The sequence below is a fragment of the Callithrix jacchus genome, chromosome 3, assembly GCF_049354715.1.
Source record: "Callithrix jacchus isolate 240 chromosome 3, calJac240_pri, whole genome shotgun sequence".
NCBI lineage: Eukaryota > Metazoa > Chordata > Mammalia > Primates > Cebidae > Callithrix > Callithrix jacchus.
The window spans coordinates 102,600,963-102,628,690 of NC_133504.1; the positions used below are offsets into that span (position 1 = coordinate 102,600,963).

Consider the following 27,728-nt stretch of genomic DNA (forward strand, 5'->3'; position numbering starts at 1 on the left):
TCCTCTTCTGACTGCCCAATTTCTGTTAACAAAAATAACCAACATTCCAGAGATACTCAGCCTCAAAACTTTGGAGTTATCATCCTCCATATCCAATTAGCTGCCAAATACAACGGATTCCACACACTCAATGTACCAGGCATTGGTCTCTTTCTTGACATTACCCCTGCCACAATGCAATTAAGCCCCTTGCTATCTCCATCTGTGCAACTTTCTGAATGCATTCCAGTTCTTCCTAAACAGAGTCCCAACTGCTCTCCATAAAGCCCAGTTCCAAGTTACTGGTTTTCAGCCTTGAATGGTTCTCCCCTGCCTGGCAAATTAAGTGAATACTCCTTGGCCTGCGATTTAAAACCCATAACATGGCAGTTTCGTTCATGCACAACTATTTCAGGTTTGCTATTCTGGAACTGCATTTCTCCACTATTTCCCAGTTTCTGACCTGTCTAACTTCACTGTGCTATTTCTGCCAGCTGAATATCCTTTTCTCCCATCTTCGCTCACCAAAAGACTACTTGATCCTTCAATAATAATCTCAAACATCAGTCTCTTCATAAACTCAAATGTCAATTTCTTCATGATGATTTTACTTTCCCCATTCATCTGTGACTCTGCCCTTTTATAAGCCCTCACAGAATGCCTGTGCCTTGTGTAGCTCCTATGTTATATCTTGAATATTGTTTATTTTTGCTTTTGCCTTAGATGGCATTAGCAATCCACCGGCTCCATGAGGGAGGGAAATGCACCACAATTATTTCTCATCTGGAGGAGGCTAATGATCTGATCATAATAACACTGACATCATTTGCTGAGTTTAATTGAAAATGTTAATCTGTTAGCACAGGTTTGAGGCCAAATCAATTCATCAGTGGCTCACAAACCAGTCTGTCCACTAGAGCTTTTACTGTCCCGTTCTTGTGCAACCAGCCAGTGACTTGCACTAGTTGTGTCCAGATCATCTGAATTCACCAGTTATTGTTAGCAAAACTTAAGAATTATGGGTAAATTTATTACATATGGATAACTTTCAAACAAAGAAAGCAAATATTAGGTCAATTTTGAGAAAGGAAATATCTTTTTAAACATAACTCTGATGATTCTACCAAAGGAAAAAATACTCATTTAGTAAGTTTAAAAATAAAATAAGACGGTTTAAATTATACATTTTTGTAAAGGTCAACACATAAGTTAATTTGAGGTCATCTGTTTTCTAAATATTATTTACCAGATTTTCACCCATGAACACCATGGAAGGTATTTTTAACTATTTTTTAAACCACAAAAAGCAAAGGTAGCCATTTACACAAACACACACACACACACACACACCTCTATAAATCATTATAACACTATAAGATTCAAGAAAATAGTGACAGTTTTTAAAAATGCAACATAATGTATAGCCAAATAACTCATGAAACTCAGCATGCATTGCTGACTTTGGACATGATCACCAAATTTAACAAGGTGTTTGTGAGAGAAACAAAATAAGAAAGGTCCCCGGAGCATCCATTCAAAATGACAGATGCATCTGAACTCCAGGGCAAACTCCTCTAAGCTAATATTGTGCTTGGCCTTAAAATAAAAATTGTAAAATCCTAACATCTTGAATTTAAATAATTCAGAATGTAGGAAAACACTGCAGAAGTCAGGCTATCAAACAAAACATAAAAATCAGAGTCATCTAAGGCCGAAATATAATAATGTTTAGCTCTTTATGGATCAGACCAAGAAGAGTATACTACAACATTTCTGAAACCTGGAAAACACTAAATATCCTATAGTGCAAAGCAAAAGAGCATACCTATTTTTTGTAAATATTCTTTCCTGGTCATTCATCACTGAGTCAGGTATATCAGAGCTGTCATTTTCAAATAAAGGAAGAAAAGGAGGCAGGGAGGGAGGGAGGGGAAAAAAAGGAAAGGAAGGGAAGGAAAGGAGGGAAAGGGAGAGAAGGAGGTGGGGAGAGAAGGAGAGGGGAGGGGAGGGAGGGAAGGAGAGGGAGGGAAGGAAAGAAGGAAGGTGGGGCAGGGTGCGGGGGTGGGGGGGAGAGAAATTTGTGCCTTTCAGGTACTCCTTTCTGCTTGAAATTGGACTGCTGAAAACTATTCAATAAATTCTTATAAAGCCCTGATTGCTGCCTATCACCACCTGGCACAAACCAGTAAGAGCTATTTTCCACTAACACCCCACCAACCATCACACCTCATTCAGCTTTAAAATTTACTTGGTTATTTGCCTTATATTTCTGAATAAATGGTTAAAGTCTTTATAAATATCCATTTCCCATTAAAATATCTTCGGTACCATATTCAAGTTTCAAAGCATTTCAGTGTTCTTCTTTACATGTGAATTGGATATGGACTTAGAATTTTTAAGGTATGTGCTCTTGATTGTTTTGCTAACGCTGGGTGAAAGACTTGGGCTGATCTGTAACACTCACAAATAATGAGTTTGCGGAAAGTCACAAATTTTAACTTCTGATAACACTTAGGAAATGACTGGCTAAGGTTTGGAAGCCAGTAAGTGATTAAGAAACACAACAGTAAAAGTCACTAACTTATATTAAAACAGACTACTTATCGTTGACACCATTAATTCTTAGCTTCCTTATAGTCCTATATACTGCTTCAGAATTACAGATTAATAAAAAAATGACCACTTTTCATCATTCCTATGTCCATCCCCTTTTTTTTCAAAATTTGCACAGTTAAAAATTGAATTGGCAGAGTGAAGAAAGGAGAGAGGTCAACATAGACTGTGAAGCTGACTGAAAGTATAAGACATCTATGTTGTTGGTATGGGAGGAATCCAAATTCTTAAGGTCCGAGTGGCTACAGGGCAGGTGGTTCTAAATAGGAACAGGGAGGTTGACAAATTTCTGATTTCACAGCCATAAATTCCACTTCTTGAAGGCAGAGAAGACAAGTATAATCTAACATATATTTTGTGTAGCTCAAAGCAAACTCTTCCCTTAATAGGTGAGGGAACTAAAGTCTAAGTGGCCAGGAGATTTTACTTCTAGGAAAGTAAGTTAAATTAAGAATGATACCAAAGGCTTTGATGTAGCAGTAAAAATTTATTCAGTGGCAATAAATTATTCAAATATACTAAATATAAAGAAGATATTTTGGTTGGCTCACATCACTGAAAAGCTAAGTAGTGTGAGCCTCAGGTGACGCCTGACTCAGTGGATCAATGAATAACCACACATTCAGTTCCCTTCCTTGTTTCCATATCATTGTAGCTCATCATTCCAACACAGCAGTGTTCACCAACTTCTGAAGCTAAATGCTCCCATTGTTCACATTTGACAAGAAAGAACGAGCATTTTTTCTTTTTCAAAATGATTGACCAAAGTTCTGTGATTCACTTTGTTAAACTGGCTTAGGTTACACACCTCCCTATATGGCATGTCACTATATGACATATACAGTGTCGCATACCTCTCTAATATAATATACCACCTATATGATATATAGTGTCATATATGACACACATCTCTATAGCAAGAAACATGAAATACATTGATTGTCTTAATCTAAGTTGCACACAGGATGTGAAGTCAGCTTCCCTGAAAATTTATGAATACTCAGAAGGAAACCATACACTGTCTTGTTGGAGAGAAGTGGCAAATGAACACTGGGGGTCAGCAAAACAGTCCACCTTAACATGCATGTCTGGGACACATTCTGATCCTACATCTGAGACTTTTGTCTCCACCCTTTTTCATTAGTCCTTGTTTTGAGAACAATGATGGTGTAAACAAAGACATATTTATTGCCAAAAGAAGAAAAACCCCAAGTATCCCTATTCATAATTCAGGAAATAGCAGACTAGGTATCCTAATGGGTTCTCCACTCCTCCAAATTTTATGTTGAGAAAACAAAATATAATGTGAAAAAGTTATTATCTTCTCCAAATTAAAAGTTCAGTAAGTTTTGCTTAGAAATGTAAGGGCAAGAAAATAATTATACAAAAAAATATCACATAAACAATAAAATAATTCAGTCAACAGAATGGTTTCAATAACTCTGAAGCTCCAACTTTATCTTGCTTGTCCTAGAAAAAGTGAAGAAAACTAACTATAGTTGCCATAGAAGGGTAATACAGAAGTGTCAAATAGCAGGGAAAAATAATCCTCAGAGGGGTCAAGGATTTCTTCCCAAAACAAAAGAGAACATCACAGCCCCCCAAACAGCATGTGCTAGTCAAGACACAGCATTCTAATAACTGGAAGCAGCCTTGGTTGCCAAAGGCAACCTATCAAGAGTGGTTTATGCATGTTATTTAGCATCACCCTATAGATTTTCTTCAGACCCAGTCCAAGTGTGAGCAGGACCTTTCAAGAGATCACAAAGAGATCTAGAACCTACATTATCTCTGAGCCAAAATATCGTCTAATCTAGAACATCTCAAACTGTGCCTAGCAGTAGGGAAAAACAGGGCAGAGGCTTTATAATAAGCCCCTCTTCCTACTATTTCATCTCCAACAAGAACACATCTGATTTTATCTATTCCACAAAAACAGCTTCTGGAAATAAATTCATTTGAATAAAAATCTTTGAGGCTAAAAAGAATAGTTAATCTAAATGTATTATTATTCAATCTGAGAACTTAAGTCCAAAAAGGTTCACTCATTTATTGAGTGCAAGTGCCAAAACTTAAACCCAGCGCTCTGGAATTCATTCAGCAATTACTGCATATCTACTGTTGGTAGTTACCTTGAGTAGTCTCTATAAACCAAATACCACTCACCAATAAGTAAATCAGAGTATCTGAATAGTCCCTTCAATTTCAGTATTTCCTGTATTTCCTTTCATAAATACAAAATTTCAGAGTACATAAGCCTGTTGCATTCACATCCCAACTCCATGTGGTCTGTGACTATGGGATAGATACTAAACTCCCTTGAAACTGTTTTCTCATCTGCAAATAGAAATAACATTACGCTATCTCCAAAGGAGGTAGCATGTTAAAATGTTAAAGTGTTTTCATTTTAAAACTTCACCATCGTGTACATAAAAAAGGAACAGAAGGACCTTCAACAGTTACAAAGCAAAATGTCTGATGAAGAAAAACAAACAAGATAAATTAATTATACACAATGATATGTTGCATGTTTACAGCATTTGAGAGACCCATGGTGGAAAAATAGGTCAATGTAGGTCAATGAAATAGCAATTTTGATGTGAGTTCCTTTGGGATATATTAACCTAATGGCAGTATAGAAGTAATGGTAAGGACTCTATCCGATTTGCCTCTTCAGAACTCAAAAAGAAAATTTTAGTACAACCTAGAGAAGAAATGTTGACAATTGCTAAAACACTGCATAATATGGGGTCTGAATGGCAAACCAGCAAATTAATCTTACAGAGGGTATAAACGTATTTTAACATTTATCTAACTAAAGAATATTAAGGTTAGTTTTATGGATCATATTGTTGAGTCTTACTCAGAATAAAGACACAGCAAGTGATTATCCAGAGATAAAATCTGGCTTTCAGGAGTAATTTTCCACACAGTAAGTCAGAGCATGCTTACTAAAATTATTTTATATAATTGTAATATATATCATAATTGAGATGAACACTTCTGAAGTCACACTGATGAAGAAATTACCATTAAGAGTTCCTGCATGCTTAAGATTTTTCAATCTTATAACCAACTTTGAAAGAACATTATCAACAGACTATTGAAATTACCTTCTATAGTCTGCAAAATCTAAGTAACTTTATACTTTATATACATAATGTTTACTTTGTGTTTTACTTTATCCATTAAACATTGCTATTATGTTGACGGCACAACAGAATGAGAATGGCACATAGGGATCTCTCTCTCTTCCCCCACGACCCCATCACACACACACCACCACACCCCACAAGAGGTATCCACCTGTTACATACACCTGTAAGAAAAATGCTAGAGCAGGCACGATGGCTCATGCCTATAATCCCAGCATTTCGAGAGGCTAATGGGAGGACTGCTTGAGCCCAGGAGTTCAACACCAGATGGGCAATATAGGAAGACTGCTGTCTCTACAAAAGAAAAAAGAAATTAACAGGGTATGTGGGTGCATACCTGTAACCCCAGCTACTTGGGAGGCTGGGGTGGAAGTATGGCTTGAACCCAGGAGGCTGAAGTGCAGTAACTGTGCTGCTGCACTCTAGCCTGGCTGACACAGCAAGACTCTGACCCTCTCCCTGCAAAAAGGAAAGAAAACATGCTATCAAAGTGAGAATTATAATTTTTTTCAGAAAAAAATGGTAATCCAACATTAGCAAAAAAAAAAATTATTTTTAATTCACAAAAATACTAATATGTCACTTCATTTTAATGCTACCATCCTGTCGTGAAACAGGTTGTACTTATTGATATAACTGAATCTGTGCCCCCACCAATTCTCATTTTGAATTGTAATGCCCAATATTGGAAATGGGGTCTGGTGGGAGGTGACTGGATCAAGGGGGCAGGTTCCTCTTGAATGGTTTAGCACCACCTTCTTGGTACTGTCCTCATGATTGAGAGTTCTCATGAGATGTGGTTGTTTGTGGAGTCCCAGCTACTTAGGAGGCTGAGGCAGAATTGCCTGAACCCAGGAGGTGGAGGTTGCGGTGAGCTGAGATCGCGCCATCGCACTCCAGCCTGGGTAACAAGAGCGAAACTCTGTCACAAAAAAAAAAAAAAAAAAAAAAAAGGTGTGGAGTACCTCCCCCGACTCCTCTGTTTTGGCCCTGCTTTCACCATGTGACTGGCCTTCTCCCACTTTGCCTTCCACCACAAATAAAAGCTCCCTGTAGCCTCCCCAAAAAGCTAATCAGATGCCAGAGCCACGTTTCCTGTAGGGCCTGCAGAACTATCAGCCAATTAAACCTCTTACTTATAAATCACCCTGCCTCGGGCATTTCTTTCCATCTATGCAAGAACTGACTAATGCACTTACCTTCCTACAGAATATAGTATTACTATTTTAGGCCTCTTGAGTGTGGCTGTAGTAATTCTGTTCACATATCAGTATTAGCCAAGCTAACAGCATACTGTGAGGTCATATTGTACCTCAAAAATACGCTGTTTTAATCTCTGGATGAAAGACAGGTTCGAAATGCCAAGCAGATTCCTTGAGGCTAAGAAAATCAATGTCAAGGCCTGGTGAAAGTGTAGGAGTCTTAATTCTACCACTACAGCTCTTTGTTAAAGCTTAGAAAAAGTTACTTTTATTAGTGTGGGTACATGCAATTCAATGGTTAAAAGGGGTAAAAAAAACACTTCCTTAATCTTCTTGGAGGAAAAAAGATAAGCATACAACTTTGAACATATTATTCCAGGACTAAATGTTCACAGATAACCAGGATGAGTTTTGTCTCCTGGAAAGAACACATAAAAATATTTAGTTAGTTGTGTTTTTTTAGCCACTGGGAAAACAGTAATTTACCAATGTCAAAGCTTGAAGTGAGCACTCAAATTAATTACAGAACTATCTGTGATTTGAATTTCTCCCAAAAATGTAATGAAGTGAGTATTCTCTCAAATAGGGGTCACTGTTTAAAATCCGCCAGCATGTGGCATGTTTTGTGGTTCTGCTTATGCTCCTTGGCAGCAACATTACAGCTAACCAGGATTTTTTTTTTAGTCCTCGCTCTTGGTGTGTTTGACAGCTCCTCACTCCCACAGTCCTTTAACATAGGGCTTCCCTAGTCAGGGATGCAGATCCCACACTGAGCCCATAAAACAATTAGTGGGAGGCCTTGGCATGGCACTCAAAGACCTTTGCAAAAAGCCAATGTAGCCGGCTGTGTGAAATTTGACATGTGGGGAGCCCCCATAAAACTCTTTAATGGAAACCAGGGACTTCTTCTGGAAAAGGTTGAGAAACTGAGCACTAGCTGTATAATTAATATAATTAGTTAACAAGAGACAATAAGCATTTCAATAAAAAGCATCAAAAAGCAATTTAAAAAATTCTAGGCAACATTTTCTTTGTAAAAGAAGTTGAAATATCTGTTCTAAATGAAGAGAGATTTCCTTGAATATGGGCAAAGTAGTTTTGTTTGTAGTTTTAATTTAAAATAATTTGTCAAAATGTCACATAACCAGTATAAAAAGTACAATTAACATCCCTTTTCTTTCTTAATCAATACCAACCATATACATTTTTAAACATCATCTAAAGCAGTGTTTGAAGAATCTCCTCAAAATTATGGACCCAGGCAATGAAAACTTGCAAGGAAACACTTTTAACACATAATCCAATAAAAAGGAGAATTCTTAAAATTCGCAAACAAGTGAAAGGCAATTACTTTCAAACAACAGAAGAATATGATAGAAAAATGATAACACTGTCCCCACTTTAATTCATCAGTATTTTCCAGAGTAGAAAAAGAAATGATACTATTAGGAGAATCTCCTCATAGAAAAACATGACCTTAAATCATCATTGTGGGTATAACATTTGTAGAAAATTAATTTTTCTTGGTAGTTTCCCATTCCCATATCAAGAGCTGGATGACAGAGTTTACCCTTAATATAGAAAAGGCTCAGCCTATGATGAAAAGGGAAGCCCTGGCATGCAGGAAGAAAGAAGGCCTGCCCCTGTAGCCATGGGAGAGTATGACAAGACAAGACAGATGAAGAGCAAAGAGATCAAATTTTAGTGACTTCTCAAACTCTACAGTCTGGCCTGAACCTTTATTTGAGGTAGGTGATGGGGGATATAGGGGGTGGTTATGAGGTGTCTCGCAGCAAGGATAAGTATTGGTTTGTGAGGCATTTGTTTGTTAGATACGTATACAACAGCATCCATGATGGATTATAATTCTAAATGTACATCGTTGTTGTTGTTGTTGTTGTTGTTGTTGTTGTTGTTGAGATGAAGTTTAGCTCTTGTTGCCCAGGTTGGAGTGCAATGGTGCAATCTTGGCTCACCACAAACTCTGCCTCCTGGGTTCAAGTGATTCTTCCGCCTCAGCCTCCCGAGTAGCTGGGATTACAGGCATGTGCTACCATGCCCAGCTAATTTTGTATTTTTAGAGACACGAGATTTCTACATGTTGGTCAGGCTGATCTCAAACTCCGAACCTCAGGTAATCTGCCCATCTCAGCCTCCCAAAGTACTGAGATTACAGTTGTGAGCCATCATGCCCAGCCAATTTTAAATGTACTTCTTACTATAATTACTAGTCATAAAATTTTGAGAGCAATTGCTCTAGGAGAAGGCCAACTATCAGCTCAAATCCATATACTACAATACAAGGGAATATTAATGCATCTTGGAAGAGGCTGGTGACAGTTAAATATACTTCTGGGTATATTAAGGCAGTTTATTTCTGGGTATGCATGACTTGGGTATGGCTTGCAAGGAATTCACAACATCCCACAGATCTTATTGAAAGGTATAGCCATGCTGAAAGAGTTGTAGAGGGTAGCAGAGACCTCGAAGCAGGAAGAAGAGATAACATAATGCATTATGTTATAAGGTCTTCAACATTAAGGTAAACAGTTGGGATTGTGGGCTTCAGTATAAATACCTACATGTGAGCCAAATGACCAAGAACAACACACCAGTCCTCAGCAGATACATGTTTATACTTTGTATCAAGCCAGGCTCCCAACAGCAAAAAATAAATAAATAATGGCAAGAAGACTGAATGGACCCATTGACATAGGAGAAGTAAGTTCCCTGTGACAGGTACCAATGCCAATATAACAGGGTAACATAAAACAGATTAATAAAAATAAAAGATGAAGTAGTTAACACTAAAGAAAATTAACTAACCAAACATGGCTTACTCAGCAGATCAAGTTCAAAAGGAAGGGGTGTTTAAATCCATTTAAAGATAGAAGCTTCATTTCTTTCCATCTTTCTTTTTTTCTTTTCCTTTTTCTTTTAAATACAGGGTCTCACTCTGTTGCCCAGGCTGGAAAACTCACTCTGTTGCAGTGGTGTGATCACAGCTCACTACAGCCTCAAACTCCTGGGTTAAAGGGATCCTCCTGCCTCAGCCTCCTATGGTATAATTAGGACTACTAGCATGTGCCACTGCCTGGCTAATTTTTTAATTTTTGTAGAGATTGGGTCTATGTTATCCAGGCTGGTCTCAAACTCCTGGACTCAAGTGATCCTCCCACTTCAGCCTCCCAAAGTGCTGAGATTACAGGCATGAGCCACTGCACCCATCCAGAAGTTGCATTTCTTTGTAACAATGATAAAACAATTCTATTGCTACATTTTCCATTTAAAATGAGGATACACATGAGAATGGAAATGTATGAATGTGCTATGATGTATGTATAGTTGTGTGATTTTAATAGAACTGCCTCACGACTTAATTCTGAGAAAAATTAGAGAATAAAAACCTTCATTTCATCATAATTTAATTGGAAAAAAAGCTTGTATTTCTTGCTGTAAATAAGTACTGGAGACTGGATCATATTTTAAAAAGTGGTTTAACTGGCTCACAGCTCTACCAGCTGTACAAGACCCATGCTCTGGCATCTGATAGGCTTCCGGAGAGGCCTTAGGGAAGTTTTCATCATGGCAGAAAGTGAAGCAGGAGCAAGCATGTCACACATGGTGCAAGCAGAAGAAAGAGAGAGGAGAGTGAGGCGAGCAGTGCCACACACTTTTAAATGACCAGATCCCACAAGAACTCACCATCAGGAAGACAGCACTGAGCCATGAGGGATCAGCCCCCATAATCCAAATACCTCCAGGTCTCACTTCCAGCACTAATGAGAGTTAGGCAAGGACAAACATCCAAACTATATTATTCCACCCAGCCCTTCCCAAGTCTCATGTCCTTCTCACACTGCAAAATACAATCATGCTTTCCCAACAGACTTAACTCATTCCAGTATTAACTCAAAAATCCACAGTCCAAAGTCTCATCTGAGACAAGGCACAGCCCTTCCACCTATGAGCCTGTAAAATCAAAAACAAGTTATTTAATTCCAAGATAATATGGGGATACAGGCACTGGGTAAACACTCCCATTCTAAAAGGGAGAAATTGGCCAAAAAGAAGAGGCTACAGACTCCACCAAAGTCAGAGACCCAGCAGCACAGTCATTAAATCTTAAAGCTCCAAAATTATCTCCTTTGACTCCATTTCTCACATCCAGGTTACGCTGCTGTAAGAGGTGGGCTCTCAAGAACTTGGGAAGCTCCACCCCTGTGGCTTTGCAGGGTTCAGCCCCCATGGTTGCTGCTTTCACAGGTTAAAGTTAAATGCCTCTAGCATTTCCATGCACAGGGCGCAAGTTGCCAGTGGATCTACCATTCTGTGGCCTGGAGGACAGTAGCCCCTTTCTTAAAGTCCCACAAAGCAGTGCCCCACTGGGAATACTGTGTGGAGGCTCAGCCTCAGATTCCCCTTCAGCACCATCCTAGCAGCAGTTCTCTGTATAGGTTCCACTCCTGTAGCAGGCTTCTGCTCAGACATCATACAGCCTCTGAAATATGGGCAGAGGCTGCCAAGCATTCTTCACTCTTGTTCTGGGCACCTGCATGCTTAACACCACATGGAATCTGCCAAGGCTTATGGCTTGCATTCTCCAAAGTGGCAGCCCAAGCAGTACCTAGGCCCCTTTCAGCCACGGCTGCCAGACCAGCCAGGATATAGGGAGTAATGTCCCAAGGCTGCACAGGGCAGCAGGTCCCTGGGTCTGGCCCATGAAACCATTCTTCCCTCCCAGGCCTCTGAGCCTGTGATGGGAGGGGCTGGGGTGAAATGCCTTTGAGGCCTTTTCCCTATTGTCTTGGATATTGGCACTTGGCTCCTTTTTGTTATGCAAATTTCTCTAGCAAGTGATTGCTCTGCAGCCTGCTTGCATTCTTCTTCCAAAAAAGCTTTTACTTCTCTGCTACATGGCTAGGTTACAAATTTTCCAAACTTTTATGCTCTGCTTCCTGTATAAATATAAATTCCAGCATTAAGTCATTTCTTTGCTCCTGTATCGGAGCGTAGGTTGTTAGAAGCAGCCAGGCCACATAGTGACACTTTGCTGCTTAGAAATTTCTACTTCCAGATACTGTAGGTCATCCCTCCTAAGCTCAAACTTCCAGATATCTCTAGGGCATTAACAGAATGCAGCCACATTCTTTGCTAAGGCATAACACACATGACCTTTGGTCCCATGACCAGTGGGTTCCTCATTTCCATTTGAGACCTCAGCATCCTGGCCTTCATTGTACATATCACTATAAGCATTTTGGTCACCATCATTTAACTAGTCTCTAAGAAATCCCAAACTTTCCTTTCATTTTCCCGGCTTCTTATGAGTCTTCCAAACTCTTCCAACCTCTGCCCTTACCCAGTTTCAAAGCTGCTTCCACATTTTTCAGGTATCTTTTAGCAAAGACAACTCCTCAGTACCACTTGTCTGTATTGGACTGTTCTTGCATTTCTATAAAAGACTGGGTAATTTACAAAGAAAAGAGGTTTAAACTGGCTCACAGTTCTGCAGGCTATACAGGAAGCATGGGTCTGGCATCTGCTTGATTTCTTGGGGGGCCTCAGGAGCTTTTACTGACGGCAAAAGGCAAAGTGGGAGCAGGCATGTCACATGGCAAAAGTAGGAGGAGGGTGAGAAAGGAGGTGCTACACACTTTTAAATAACCATATATCCAAGAACTCACTATCATGAAGATAGCATCAAGCCATAAGGGATCTGCCCCATGACTAAAACACCTCCCACTGGGCTAGACCTCCAGCATTGGGGATTAAATTCAACATAAGATCTGGGAAGAAACAAATATCCAAACTATAGCAAAGCTTTTGTTATTATCATTTGTGGAATTATTGGTAGGATGACCAAATGTGATTGTACATATACACAAACAAGTGGCAACTATGAAGGGCTAGAAATAATCAAATAAATCATAGCTGAAAATTTGTATTTTCATGTGTATCCTTCCTTTATATTAATATCTTCATTATGTTAATTAAATGTGTCTTGATTTCAAAAATATTTTTAAAGAGGAAGTATTCTTAAAGATGTAACATCTGTCCAATTGAATACTTTTGTTCAAATTAATGTTTAAAATAATTTTAGAATTATATTTTAAAACTTGGCCCAAGCTAGAAAAGTCAACTTATGCATGCTGTTATGTAAGTATGGGAGGAAGGGTGAGAATTGGTTCACAGTGATTCGAAATGGTTTTGATAACTATCTGTTTCCCTGCAGGTATTAAAACTTCAATGGGTTTTTTCAAAACAAGATTCAAATAACTCATGTTCTTTCCAGGTTGTGGTTTTAGTTAATCATAAAAAAAAAAGAAAAAAATGAAAGGGCAGCTAGAAATAATCAATAGTAATGAAAGATGAGTGATTAAATACTCAGCTTTAAAGATTTCAAAGCACAGAAAGTCAATTTACTCCACAATAGTACCTTTAACGTCACACATGCACAATTCAAGGCATTTATTACTGGTACCTGTCAAGGCTGAGGAGGTCACATACGTTTTTTAAATAATGGGAGAAATCATCTTTAATCATTTTCAGATGATGTTATATAGCAAACCTGAAAATTCTGAACAATTAAAATTTTCCCAAGATATTACATGATCATCAGCTTTATTATGCACCATGACAAGTGAGTTTCACATAAGGTGTTACTACTTAAATACATGCATATTACAAAATTCATATTAACAGCTTACAGTTCTAACTGGAGAGAGTTTTTGACTTCTTAGTCAAAATGAGATAAAATGTTTTCACTTTAATCTACATAATCTCACTGTCCTCTGATCCCCAGTGACCACCTTTATGTGGGTCACCCATTTCCCTAATCGGCTCCTGAATATTATTGTCACTCCTAAATGTTTCATCTCAAAATTTACTTATTCAACGATCTTAAAGAAACCACCACCCTCTCACCTCGCAGCCTACTCATTCAACTGTATCCACTAAGACCATTCTTTGACTTCATTAGAACCTTAAGTTCAGTGATTCCTTAACTCTCTCAGAATCCATAATTCTTATCCTTCCTTTGCATGCATACTTAACATTAAGCACTGGAGTTTCTCAACTCATTATTTGGCCCTCCAATCACTCTATTAATACTCTCTTTCTAAGTGAGCACATCCTTGCTTATAGCTTCAATCACGAGCTGTCTATGTCCAACCCATATCTCTCTTCAGGCGTATATATTCCAACCCAATATTACAAAACCAAACTCATCTGCTTCACCTGAAAATCTGGTCCTTTATCAATGTTCTCTTTGTTAGTGACTAGGCCTCATCTCTTCAGTTTTATAAGCAAGAAATCTAGAAGACATATCTGAGACCACCAGCTAGCTGCACAACATTTTTCAAAACAACTGCTAGATCCTGTCCATTTTCTACTCTATTTATCCTTCAAATTTGTCCACTTTTCCCCATCTCTCAAACTTAAGCTTTAATGACTTGCCTGTATTAGTGAAACAAATTTCCATAGGTGCTCAAAGCATTTTATCTACCTCCTTCATATCACTTGTTAGACTTGAAATTTTACATTTTTTACCATGTTTATTTGAATGTCTCTACTTCCACTGGACCTACACTATACAGTTAGATAGCCACCAGCCTCATGTAGCTATTTACATTTAAATGAATTACAATTAAATAAGAATTCAGTTCCTCAGCTGCATGAGCCTGATTTCAAAATCTCAACAGCCACACATCGCTAGTGGCTACCACTCTAAACAGTACAGACAGATACACAACATTTCCAGCATCACACAAAGTTCAACTGAATGATGCTGCACTGAAACATACTTTGTGAGAACAGAGATTATGTCACTTTGTACCCCTCATCGACCACCTAGCTTATCATAGAGCCTGAAACATTGTAGGCTATAAACACAAACAGATAATTAGTAAGAATGAGCATGAATACAATGGAGCAATGACCAGAAATCGCCTTCTAAGATGCCACACAGACCCTTGCACATCTCTTGCCATTCTTTAACAGAGCCTCCGGAGAAAGCAGAGCAAGGTTTAGATATTTAAATCAATTGACAATGAGGACTGAAAATCTGTGGTTCAAACTGTCACACTAAGCATCCTGTTTACTGCAATAGTTCCAATCCTTACAATGTTAACAAAAGGAAGGGACTTTTTCAAAATCAGAAAACTATCAGCAATGGCAGAAATTCTTAATCTCCTTCCCAGAGTTGTTGCTGTTGTTGCTGTTAATCTTAAGACTCGTTACCACCATTTAGAAAAGGTTATAAGCTAATGATGTAAACCTCACAGCATTTGTTGTTGAAAGAGAGATAAAACGCAGAAAATACACTTAATTGCCGCTTATGAGCTACACTATACATATATGCTGCCCACTTGAAAATTATTTCATAATGGACTCTTCACTAAAGTTATACTCAAATAAGAAATTACATCAAATATTTATCAATCTGAGGATTGTGTCATCTCTTCCAAAAGCAACATAATGTTTAAATGTATTTAAAAGTTATAATTTCCTGGGAGTTTTAAGAATTGTAAACAATTTTAACAAGAACTGACATTGAAATTTGGCTGAGAAAAAATGGCAGCATACCATAACTGCTAGAAATAAAGGTAAATCAGAATAATGTACATGAAATATAGAATTGAAGTTTTACATTTAATTCTGCCCCAAACTTACCCTCCCTAAACTGTTTTATCTGTATCTGCACAGGAAGAGATACGGCTAGTTATAACAACACGCAAATGAGCTAAGGAGAGAAAAGTGCCCTCCCTAAAAGGACGTACCGGAATCACCTGTGAAGCTTTCTCTAGCTATCTATTATTTCCATACCCCACTTCTCCTTCTGGAGAGTCTAATAAGACTTGGCTACAGAGGCAGCTGGCTGTGGTTTGTGGTCACCTTCTACAGAGCTGAACTGTGGTTCTGATGCACTGCTCCTGCAAGAGACTACATTTCCTAATCTCCTTTGCATTTAGGTGGGACCTCCTGGCTGATTCTCACCAAGGGAACATAAGCAAAGGTTATATATGTCACTTCAAAACTTACGTAAAAAGCAGATGGACCTTCTCCATTCTCTTTCCCCATATCCCACTCTGCTGGGAATACAAGGCAACTTTGCTGTAGAAAGTGAAGAGTCTATCAGCCTGAATCTCTGAGCAAAACATGGAGCCAGGCCCACTCCCTTCCAGTCTAACCTCCATCCACCTCATACTCACTCATCGGTAAAAAGCTTCCACTTTTTACTTTACTTAAATGAGAAAAAAGATATTATTGTGTGATATGATTTGGCTCTGTGTCCCCACCCACATCTCATCTTGAATTGTATGCCCATAATTCCCACATGTTGTGGGAGGGGCCCAGTGGGAGATAACTGAATTGTGGGGCAGATTCTCATGATAGTAAGTCTCACGAGATCCAATGATTTGATCAGGGGTTTCCACTTTTGCACCTTTCTCATTCTCTGTTTGCCTGCTGCCACCCAAGTAAGACAGGACTTGCTCCTCCTTGCCTTCCACCATGATTGTGAGGCTTCCCCAGCCGTGTGGAACTGTAAGTCCAATTAAACCTATTTCTTTTGTAAATTGCCCAGTCTTGAGCATGTCTTTATTGGCAGCATGAAAAAGGATGAATACAGTATGTTCATCCACTTATATTTAGAACTATATCTGCTATAGAAACTAGACTGACCTTAGCAAATATACAAATTGGGCATACTCCCTTACCACTTTCCATGAGCAAGAGTTATTGCCATGGGAGCCACCATTACTAACAACAGTGCTTTATATATCTTCGATGTACTGAAGCAGAAAGAAGACTGAAAATGCTGATTGTTATATCTCCATTTTGAGATATCAGTTATCAGGGCTTAATTTATATTCACATGTGCAAATGTTCATTAACTTCATATATTATCTCTTCAAATGATTTGGCAAGTATCATGAGGTCAGCAAAATTTCCTGAATGTCCAGAAACCACACTGAAGACCACAGCTACTAGAGGACTCCTAGAAATATAAAACCCATGTATTGCCAACTCCAGCAAAACCAAGTTGCTTGTAACTCTTAAATATACCGTATCTTATGAAGCCATGGTATCTGAGAAGATCTTGCTGGCTTTTTCTCCTCTGTTCATATCAGCCAGCAAGCTTCTTTTATGTTTTAAAACACAGTTCAGGCATTACTTCCTAGTAGCACACTTCTCCCCACACTCACTTCTAGATAAAGTTAATAATTGCTATGTCTTGCCCTTTTCACACTCTGTTTTAATTTAATGGTTTACACATCAATTCCCTCTTCCAGATTCATTGAGGAAAAGATTGAGTTTCATTCATCTTTGTATCCTCAGAGATTCTGGCACTAAGCCAGTAATATTTATATTTTAAGCCTCTGTGAATCAATGAATGACTAGTTTCCTCAGCTCACCCCACTGTACAAAGAGAAGAAACTAGAATAGTTTCCATGAATACATTAGTATGTGTGAAATATCAAAAAACTGGTCAATGAAGTAAAAGCATAGTGCAGTATATGTGGTTCACATAACTAGTGGGTGAGTCAATTTAATACGTCCTTTTTTATTCATAAGGATTTTTAACTGAATATCTCATTCTTGGGGAGAGTGGGGAGAGACAGTGTCTCTTTCTGCTGCTCAGATTGAAATTCAGTGGCACCAACACAGCTCACTGTAACCTCCAACTCCTGGGCTCAAGCAATCCTCCTGCCTCCACCTCCTGAGTAGCTGAGGCTACAGGTGTGCCACTATGCCTAGTTAATCATTTTATCTTTATTTTTTTAGAGATGGAGGTCTCACTATGTTGCCTAGGCTGGTCTCAAACTTCTGGCCTCAAGTGATTATCATTCCTGGGCCTCTCAAATTACTGGGATTACATGAATGAGCTACCATCCCTGACTGAAATTTTCAATATGGTAGTTTAATTTCACAGTATAGTAGAAATAAGCAATTATACCTAAAAGCACACATTGACAAATTATGCTGAACATCCAAACTTATATTACTTAGCTCATCGGTTACAAATTATTTAGCTCAATTGAATCTTTTTGCCATTGCTCTCTAACAGCAGGAAAGAAGTCAAAAGACTTCAATCTACTTCAGTGAATATATCTGGAGTCCCTAAGTAAGTGCCAAGCACTACATTCACCTGAGATGCTGGTGGCTTTTTTTTTCTCTCTCTAATTTTGAGAAGAAAAATATTTTGCAAGGGATAATATAAAATGAGGCATACTTTAAAGCCAAATACTTCTAAAGAGGCCAAAAAGTTCTCAGGAGAAAGATGAGAATATGTTCCCTTATCACAGGCCCCCTTCGTTGCAATAAATCCACCTTCGTGTTGCAAGGCACAACCTAAAAGTAATCTCAGAACCTTTACTGTGAAGATGTTACCAAAGGCTCCAGTGCTAGCCCTGAAAACAGATTTTAAAGTAGCTTTACATACCTAGAATTTCTTTTAAAGGCTCTTAAATATCACAAGAAAGCTTCTAGTACAGTTTCATGAGGGTATTGGCAAACAAAAATGCCACTTTGGGACCTAACTCAGAAATTCGTTGTTTAAGCCACAGAAGTAACTTAAAGGGAAATATGAAAATTAATTAACATTCCAGGGATCCCATGTAACCGCAGGCACCTGGAGACACAATAGGCCCCACAATCTCCAGCCATTCATCCATGCAGTGGTTTCTGAGGGGGTCGGTCCAGAACTGACTTTGAAGGTGTACAACTGCTGTCTGCTCTACTGCAGTATAACTCTTGTAACTCCTCACAAATAATTACAGTAAGAAGAAGAAGTAGTAACTACATAACATGTAAAATCCAGAAGAGAGAGAAGGAGGGCTGAATTAGGAGAAAGTTTTATCTCCAGGCTACGAAGCAAGAAGACCAACTATGATACCAACTATCATTAACATTTTCCACTTTTTGCTGGGGATTGTTCTGTGCACTTTACATATTTGGAACCTTTTCATATTTACAAGGATTCCACGAAGTGGGCATCATCATTATCACAATTCTGTACAAGAGGAAGCTGAAAGCACAAAGCAAGTACCTTATCAACGGCCACACAACCGCAAGCAGCATAGTCTGGCAGTCGTTTTTCTAGGTTTTATACTCTAGCTCTTCCCTATAGCTGCCTCTCCTGTTGGTTATTTAGCAGTGAGTACATACTAAGTTACTATCCCCCAAAAGTTCATACCTACCCAGAACACTGGAAATAGGGTCTTCTCTATTATATTCCCAGCTTAATTCATTAAGATGAGGTCATACTGGATTACAATGGGCCCTAAATTCAATGACTGCTGTCCTTAAAAGAAGACACATGGAGAAACACACAAAGAAAGGGCTGTAAAGGCAGAGGCAGAGCCTGGAGATGTAGCCGCAAACCAAACAACACCAACAATCGCCAGGAGCTACCAGAAGCTGGGAAAAGGCAAGAAAGGATCTTTCCTAGCACGTTCAGAGGGAGTATGGCCCTTCTAACACCTTCATTTCAGATTTCTGGCCTTCAGAATGGTAAGGAAAATTATTTTCTGTTGTTTTAAGCCACCAAGTTTGTAGTGATTTTGTACAGCAGTCCTAGGATGGTGACACAAAGAGGAAGATCATGAAGAGTAGTTAAGAACTATGAACATGGAGAAATTATTAAAGCAAAAACTATGGGTTTTTATCATTTTGTTAAAGAGAACATATCTGACTTCAATGACTGCTTTAATGAGTCACCGTTGGATCTGATGAAAAGTCCTGACTTCAGCTGGAGACCTCTATCAGTCTACCCTTTGCACATGACTCAGTATGTGAATTAATTACTATCTCTAATAAAAGGACTGAAGCTGATTAAAACCTGGGGATCACTGATATAAAGACGGTACAGAGACCCTTAAGAAAGGGTGATATTACACATAACTGTGTAGACAAAGAAGAGATGTTGATAGGAATAAAATGTTAAGAAACGCTACTACTTAGAGGTATAGGATGAAAAGCAAGCACAAGAGACTGGGCCACAGAGAGAAGAAAGATAACCCGGAGAAAAGAGCATCACAGAGACCATGAGAAAAGAGAGTTTAAGAAGGAGAGGTTTAAATAATACTTATTGAATGAATTAGTTGGAACCAAAAAAAAAAGAAACCATTTTAAATGTGATGTATAAAATATCAGACACATATACACTAATATTTACTTTCTACCCTTACAAAATTCCATAATTCTGACATGCTATCAAACCTTCTAATTCAGTCTAGAAAGTGCAATTCTTATGAGAAATATCATGTCTTCTGTTAAAGGGCAACAGCTCAAGTTTCTTCTACTTATTTGCATGGACCTTCTCCAAGATTTTTACTTGTTTTCGTTTTTGTTTTTTTTTTCCATAGACAGTCTCGCTGCATTGCACATGTTGGAGGGCCATAGCTATTCACAGGTGAGAGCACTGCACACCACAGCCTCAAACTTATGGCCTGAAGCAATGCTCTCACCCCAGCCTCCCAAATATCTGCAAATACAGGTGCATGCCACCACACCTGGCTTAAGACTTATTACCTTTTAATTTATAAAATCTTCAGATATGTACATTCGTATCAGTGTTACTACCAGATAGAAAAAGGAGTGCTACATTTGGCACTGAGGATACAGAGGATTCCCAGGCTACTGTACAAGTCACCATCTCTTCGCTTAATGAATAATGACAAACACATACAAACAAACCATAACAAATAAGAATACTTTTATATGCAATGATACACAGATGATAACAACTTGCTATGGAGTCTAGGGTGCTGCAGAGTTGGCCTCTAATCCTATCTAGAGGTTCTTGTAAGGGCTTCACTGAGACGGAGGACACTGCTTGATTTACATCTTAATAGATGAGTTAGGGAAAAAGGGAATGGAGAAAAGAGGAGCTTTGGACAGAGAGGACCAAGCATATGCAGAAGCAATTACCTTATTTGCGGCCCGAGAGCTGAACTGAAAGCTCCTAGCCTAGAACAGACAACCAAATAAATATTGCCTGGTTAAACTACTCATTATAAATGAATAATGTTGATTTCTGTTAACATAGCATGATTCCCTTTCACCTGTTATAGGCAATGCCATTTTGGGTCAAAAAACCAAAAAGATGCCTTTCTGTCCTTTAAAACATTAGTATTGCCAATGATGTATTTCTAGGATTTATGGTATAGTCAATGTCTCTTCATCAAAGGTGTGTGTCAGAATAGACTTAGAAGCTTTTCCATGATGCACTTATTCAGATACCACCTGCAAAAAATGCTAAGGCAATACCTCTAGGAAAAAGCACAGGCATGTGTATTCTGAAAAATCACCGTGCATGATTGATTCTATTGCACATCCTGGAGTTATTGATCTGAAGCTGAAAACTGTGGTGGAAACATTATGCTGAGAAGTACTCAAAGGTGATAGCAGTGAAACTTTCTGAGATATATATATGGCGATAGGAAGAATAATCCCTACAGAGAGATAATACAAGAGTTGCTCTGCAAAACCCATAAATTAACTCAATTATAACAAGTATAATATAAATGATCTTGTTTGTGTTAAGGAGCCAAACTGTGAGTTATTCATAGTTATAAGCTGTTTTTAAACTATAAGCTAAATATAAAAGCTATAGTTTTCAAACTGTTAGCTAATTACTGTTTGCCTTAGTAATCAGTAGTCTTCACTACCCTAAGTACATGATTACCCTCAAGTGCTTACTTCAACAATCTATCAGGCCAAGGAGATATAAAATGAAAGGATGTATCTTTTTTTTTACTATTATACTTTAAGTTCTGGGGTACATGTGCAGAACGTGCAGGTTTGTTACATTGGTATACATGTGCCATGGTGGTTTACTGCACACATCGACTGTCATCTAGGTTTTAAGTCCTACATGCGTTAGGTATTTGGAAAGGATGCATCTTTTATACATGAACAGTCAGAAAGACTACTGGCCAGTCATAAAATGTTTTTACTTTAGGGCTGCTGCCCCTCAAAAGTGAATATTTTATGTGTGTTTTTTGATCCACATAAGACACGAATAAATGTGTGGTCAGAAATGCATCAATACTCCGACTGGGCTTTTGACATAACAAAAATAAGTACCAAGCAAAACAAACAAAACAAAAAAAGATTTCAATTTGGTTTCCTAGGGCATTTTCAAGGCATTTACCCAACTAAAAAATTTTCAAATCAAACAGACTTAACTCTAAACTGGTTGACTTACCAATACAGCAACAGAAAGAAAATGTCAGTCTAACGAGTTATTTAGCAGCCAGGAAAAAGTAGAATCACAGGAGACAATGTGAATTATATCCAAACACTATTCACAGAAGAAAAATCTTGGCTGAGCAGAAACTAGGAGTCTTGTTGACAAAAACAGAACAAATCTTAGAAATACTTCTTTAAATTCACCATTCCTTTGTTCATCTTATTACCCATTAAGTATTCTTTTTGCAGGGGATTGGTCTGCATAATTTATGTATTTGAAATCTTGGTATTACATATTTGGTAGCTTGATATTTTCCTAAAGGAAAATAAGTGTCTATGTGAAAAAGAAAATAGAATAAACAGTAAAAAAAAAAGAAAAGAAGAGGAAGAATTCCATTATTTAAATTACAAAATATATCACTGTGTAAATGCAAAGAAAATCAGAATAAAAGAGAGAGAGAGAGAGATACTGCCCTGCCCACCACCAGCCCAGTAGTGATAAAGGAGGCCTCTAAGTAAACCATAGAAGCCAGAAATAGGCAGGCAACCTGTGCAGGGAGTTCTGAGCATAGAACTCCAGTCCACGGACATGAGTACAGAACATGCGACATAAGCACAGTGATAGCCAGTATCTTTAAGGCACAATGCATAGTGAAATTTATTAAAAGGGGAAATGTTTAAAGATTATGTAAATGTAAGATCTAAATAGTAAAAAAAAAAAAAAAAAAACCTTAAAAAGGCTTATTTTCATAAAACTCAGATTGACAGAAAGTACAGATTAGTTTTCAGTGATTAAGCTGTAAAAAATATTTGTAGTTATTAAGAGCTGTTTTTAAACTATAAGCTAATTATAAAAACTATAGTTTTCAAATTGTTAGCCATTGCTGTATGCATTAGTAATCAGCTGTCTTCACTACAGCAGCAATACCAAAAGGTAATAAGGTCTACATGTTCTAGACAAAATTAAAATTGGGATATTTGCTATGCCTGTCCAAAGCAGTTCAGTGAAAAATAAAATACAATTTGCTATTTTTTGAATAAAAGAAAGAAAATTCATTTAAATTTACTCATGCTATTAGGTCAGGTAAGAAATTCATGCCTTTCTAACCGTCCTGATCATCTTAAAGAAAATTTTTCTTATCTTTGGACAGTATCTGTAAAGCAATTCACAAACAGAATATGACTTAAATGAAGATGTCTATTTTCAAATAATTTATTCAAAACAATTCTCATGTTGTCTGCCAAAAATAGAAATTATTTAAAGCTTCTAAGACTTTTAAAGCTCAGAGTTATTAAAAATAGAGTCCTAAAATTTAGGACAGATCAGTTCATAAAATACTGCTTTTATTTTCTTGTAGCACTGAAGTATACACATAGAAAGCTAAGGGATGATGAAGAAAAACAACTGATAGAAGTGCAATATTCCAAGTTTGTTTTTCTCAACATTTACTATGTTGTAGAACAAAGCAAGCCAATGCTAAAAAGCGAGTCAGTTCAAAACCAGTATTTTTCTTATATAAGTTTTTCACAACTTAAAATATTTTAAAACCTCAGAGAACTCTCACAATTGCTACCAGAGAAAATTATGTGGTTCACTATTGATGAGCACATCTTCCATTTTAGAATGGAATGTTTTACAACTGAACAAAGGTTTACAGTCTCTGATTTCTCTTACAGGTAATTCACAAACCACCTGAGGTGGCTGAATTAAAACTAGGACTGCTAGTTACAGCAAAAGCAATGCCATAAATAATATTCACCAATAACTTAAGCAAGGAGTAAGAAATTTAAGGAGGTTTAACATTCTGAATCCCTATCATATTAATATATATTGTTTGCCACAAGGAGTAAGAAATTTAAGCATGTTTAATATTCTGAATCCCTGTCTATCATATTAATATATATTGTTTGCCACAAGGAGTAAGAAATTTAAGCAGGTTTAATATTCTGAATCCCTGTCTATCATATTAATATATATATTGTTTGCCACTTCTTAGAATAACAGACTAACATTAACATTAAATCTAGCCGAAAGGGCAAAGTGCCTGAATGATACCAGTACTTCAAAGTTACTATTATAGGAACTAATTATTATAATAATAATTATTATTATAGTATAAAATCATATGACTACACAGACATTGAAATATGCATTTCTACAGCAAATCATTGATGTCAAATTGCTATTTAATGAGATGACGTGTAACAATTATTTAAAGTATAAAGAATGACATAAATGTAAAGTGTTATTGTACGAAATCCACATTTGGAACTTAATTTCCTTAAAATAAGAATTCCATATCTTCATAAGATATAAAGGAGATTTTACTGTCTATTAAAATGTAAGTTTAAAAAATAAAAGATGCATGTGGACATATTTACTCACTTCACTACGTGTATTAGTTTGCTAGTGCTGCTGTGACAAATACCACACACTGGATGGCTTAAAGAATAGCAATTTATTTCCTCACAATTCTGGAGGCTAGAAGTCTGAGATCAAGGTGCTTGCAGAGCTGCTTTCTTCTGAGGCCTCCCTCCTTGGCTTGCAGATGGTTGTCCTTTCCCTACGTCTTCACCTGGTCCTTCCTCTTTATTGTGTCCTAATACCTTCTTCTTCTAAGAACGCCAGTCATACTGGATTAAGGCCTACCACAATGACTTCATTCCAACATAATCACCTCCTTAAAGACTCTATGTCCAAATGCAATCACCTTCTAAGTTCAACGCATAACTTATGAGGGATATAATTTAGCCCATAACACTAAGTTAGCATCTGCTCTATAAAATTCTTAACGGAATTCCTTTAAAAATACTAGACCACAACAATATCTTAAATGATTGTCTTTTAAAAAAGTGAGCAATATACAACTTTATAAGAATATAAATTTTATGGAAGTAATTTGTCCTTATTTTTTCAAAAAGACTTTTGAGGCAGTTTACATGATTAAGAATAATTAAATAGAGCAGCAACAAAAACAAAAGCAAACACAGAAATCAGAAATTATAGAAACTATAGAGATAGAGGTATACATAAGTTCATTCTTTTCTGTCCCAATCGAGTACTAAACCTAACTGGATTTACTGGGACTCGAGAATAAAAAAGGGAGTTAGGGGTTAAACTGAATTCTTACCTTTCAAACACAGGTAACTGACAAATTTGTTCGGAAAAATACACTTTGCCCCAATACTAAGTTCTAGAAGGCAAGTAAGGAATAGATTAATAGAGAAGCATCTCATTAATTTCTATGCCATAACTTTATTTGCATATAATATGCACTCAGTCATACTACATGCATAAACTAACAGGCTATGAAAAAGCACTCATTCTTTATCCATTTATTTCTTCATTCAACAAATATTACTGCACCCTACAATGTGCCAGGCATTACAGAACATACATGGAGAACATCAAGACTGAATTCAGTAGTCTGCAGAGACTGAATTGAGAAGAAGCGAAACAAAGAAAGCATTTCTGGTTTCTCTCAACCATTCCATCATTAAAGCAAAGCTGAGTACAGCAGAGATTAAAAGGAGACAGCAGGGATTTAAAGTTTATCCTTTCTTCAAAATAGTAAGTTACTTTTAAATATATTCAAACATATATGAAATTCCCAACAAATGTATTAAGCTATAACTCAAAGATTAAATTATTCTACTTTTTAAAGTGTATGCTACACTTTAAGCTGTTTAATATTTCAGAAGAAAAAAATTTACAAATATTTACTTAATATTAACATTTTGCTATTTAGGCTTCAGAATCTTTATATTGTCAGAAGGAAAATGTTCTAGATAATAGCTAAAACACTACCACTAAATACTGCCATCATGTTTTGCTCTCTTCCTCTCTAGAGATAAATAATTTTCAGAATATTATTTCCATTCAGGTTTTAATATGTGTGAATGCCTAGATACACTTGTGTTCTGTGGGTCAAACTTTTACATAAATAGCATTATATTACATGAATTATTTGAAGTTTGGTTTTTCCCCATCTAATGTATGTGTGTGTGTGTGTGTGTGTGTGTGTGTGTGTGTTTCCATTGATACAGGTAGAAATATAATTCATTCACTCAACTTCTCCATTTGCGGCATAAATAAACCTGTGTGTTATTAATTAGTCAAGAGGGGAATAGTCAGGCTGTTTCCTTTTAACACACCACAAACACACACAGGCAGTCTGCAGAGCCCTCTTAACCATTCTACCGTTGAAATGAAGCAGAATATATGTAGCAGAGATCAGATATATCTTAATAGGAACATACACCTATGTGACTATATGTCTAATCTTTGCCATACTCTATTTTGCATATACAAGTGGTACAATGAACACCCTGGTCCAAGTGTTCTTGCCCATGCTCAGGAGAAGAGTCCCTCCAGGGCAGATGCGCAGCTATGGAACTGCTGGGTCGGAGAGTACACACATTTTCTGCTTTATAGGCAACAGTCAAATTGCTTTCCCAAGTGAAAGAAAAAAATTCCTCTTTTGCTACATTCAGGACAATGTTGGCGATACCAGATTTCAGCTATTTTTTGCCAATTTGATGGTTTAAAGTGATATCTCATTGCTGTTTTAGTTTCTATTTCCTAGGTTATAGACAAGGTTTTGAACTGATTAAGTTCACAATTTCAGGGAAGTGAATACATGGTCGAGAATAGAGGGAAAAATCTCTCAGTCATGTTAAATATAGTATAAATCTTCAAGGTCATCCTCTATGCTCTCACCACACTCAACTGTCAGCAGTAATAAACTACCATCTGGTCTCCTGGGCCCTCTGAAGATCTAAAAACAAAGATCTAACGGTATATTAGGCACTCCTCCACAAGGAAGGAGTCTTATTCTGACTGAGATCTAAGAATAGTCTATTAGAAGACTTTATAGCATGTCACAACATTTAAACCAAATCTTAACAAAACAATGCTTATCCTTACAGGTGAGGCATTCTGATATTTCTGATTTTATTGTATTTGAATCTATGTATTCTCTAGTTGAAACCCACTAAATTGATGTCATGGTCACATTAATAGGTCACAACACTCAATTTGGAAACATTAAGTCTCTTCAATGCCCAATGTGCCTGGGAAGGAGAGAATACTTGTTTGAGCTTCAGTCTACAAGCTGAGGGCCCCTACCACGCTGCACAAAGTATTAACAGAAAAGGACACCTAACTGGCTCTCTGTCCAAGGAGTTCCAGGGTTGGAACCATCAGTGTGACAAGATCTTAGTCTACTTTTCGTATGGATGTGAAAAGCTTAGGATCATGGAAGGTCTGATACTCCTGGGGCATATTTTTGGGGCAATTTTATTTGGTGCTTTTTTTTTAGGCTGGTTTTTGCTGTACTGTTGTCTTAAAGACTCCAGAGATATGGGTGAGGAGCATATATTTTGAAAACATCTAGAAGTATACCCTTTTTTGGTAAGTTATTTGAGTTCCAAAGATTTGTCATAACGAAATTGACAAAATTGTCTCCATAACCCTAAAAAGTAATCAAATAGCTAACTACTTGATATTCTGACTATTCAAATAATACAGAAAGCTTCTTTGCTGTCCCAATCTTTGCCTCAAATAACATATATATCTGTA

The 27,728-nt window shown here is 37.3% G+C and overlaps 1 protein-coding gene across 13 annotated transcripts in view; it reads right to left on the reverse strand.

The window, feature by feature from the left end:
* The window catches only part of BMPR1B (bone morphogenetic protein receptor type 1B), a 413,639-nt gene that overhangs the window by 234,390 nt on the left and 151,521 nt on the right, over positions 1-27,728 (reverse strand). For 7 of the 13 annotated variants that reach the window (XM_054253133.2, XM_054253134.2, XM_078366793.1 and 4 more), the window contains one exon: positions 6,085-6,206. The exons of 4 other annotated variants lie outside the window; for them this stretch is intronic. The gene's annotated coding sequence lies outside the window, so the exon portion shown is untranslated. Of the gene's footprint in view, positions 1-6,084; positions 6,207-25,278; positions 25,342-27,728 lie in introns of all 13 variants that reach the window. 2 more of the 13 variants (XM_078366791.1, XM_078366785.1) reach the window with 1 other exon arrangement.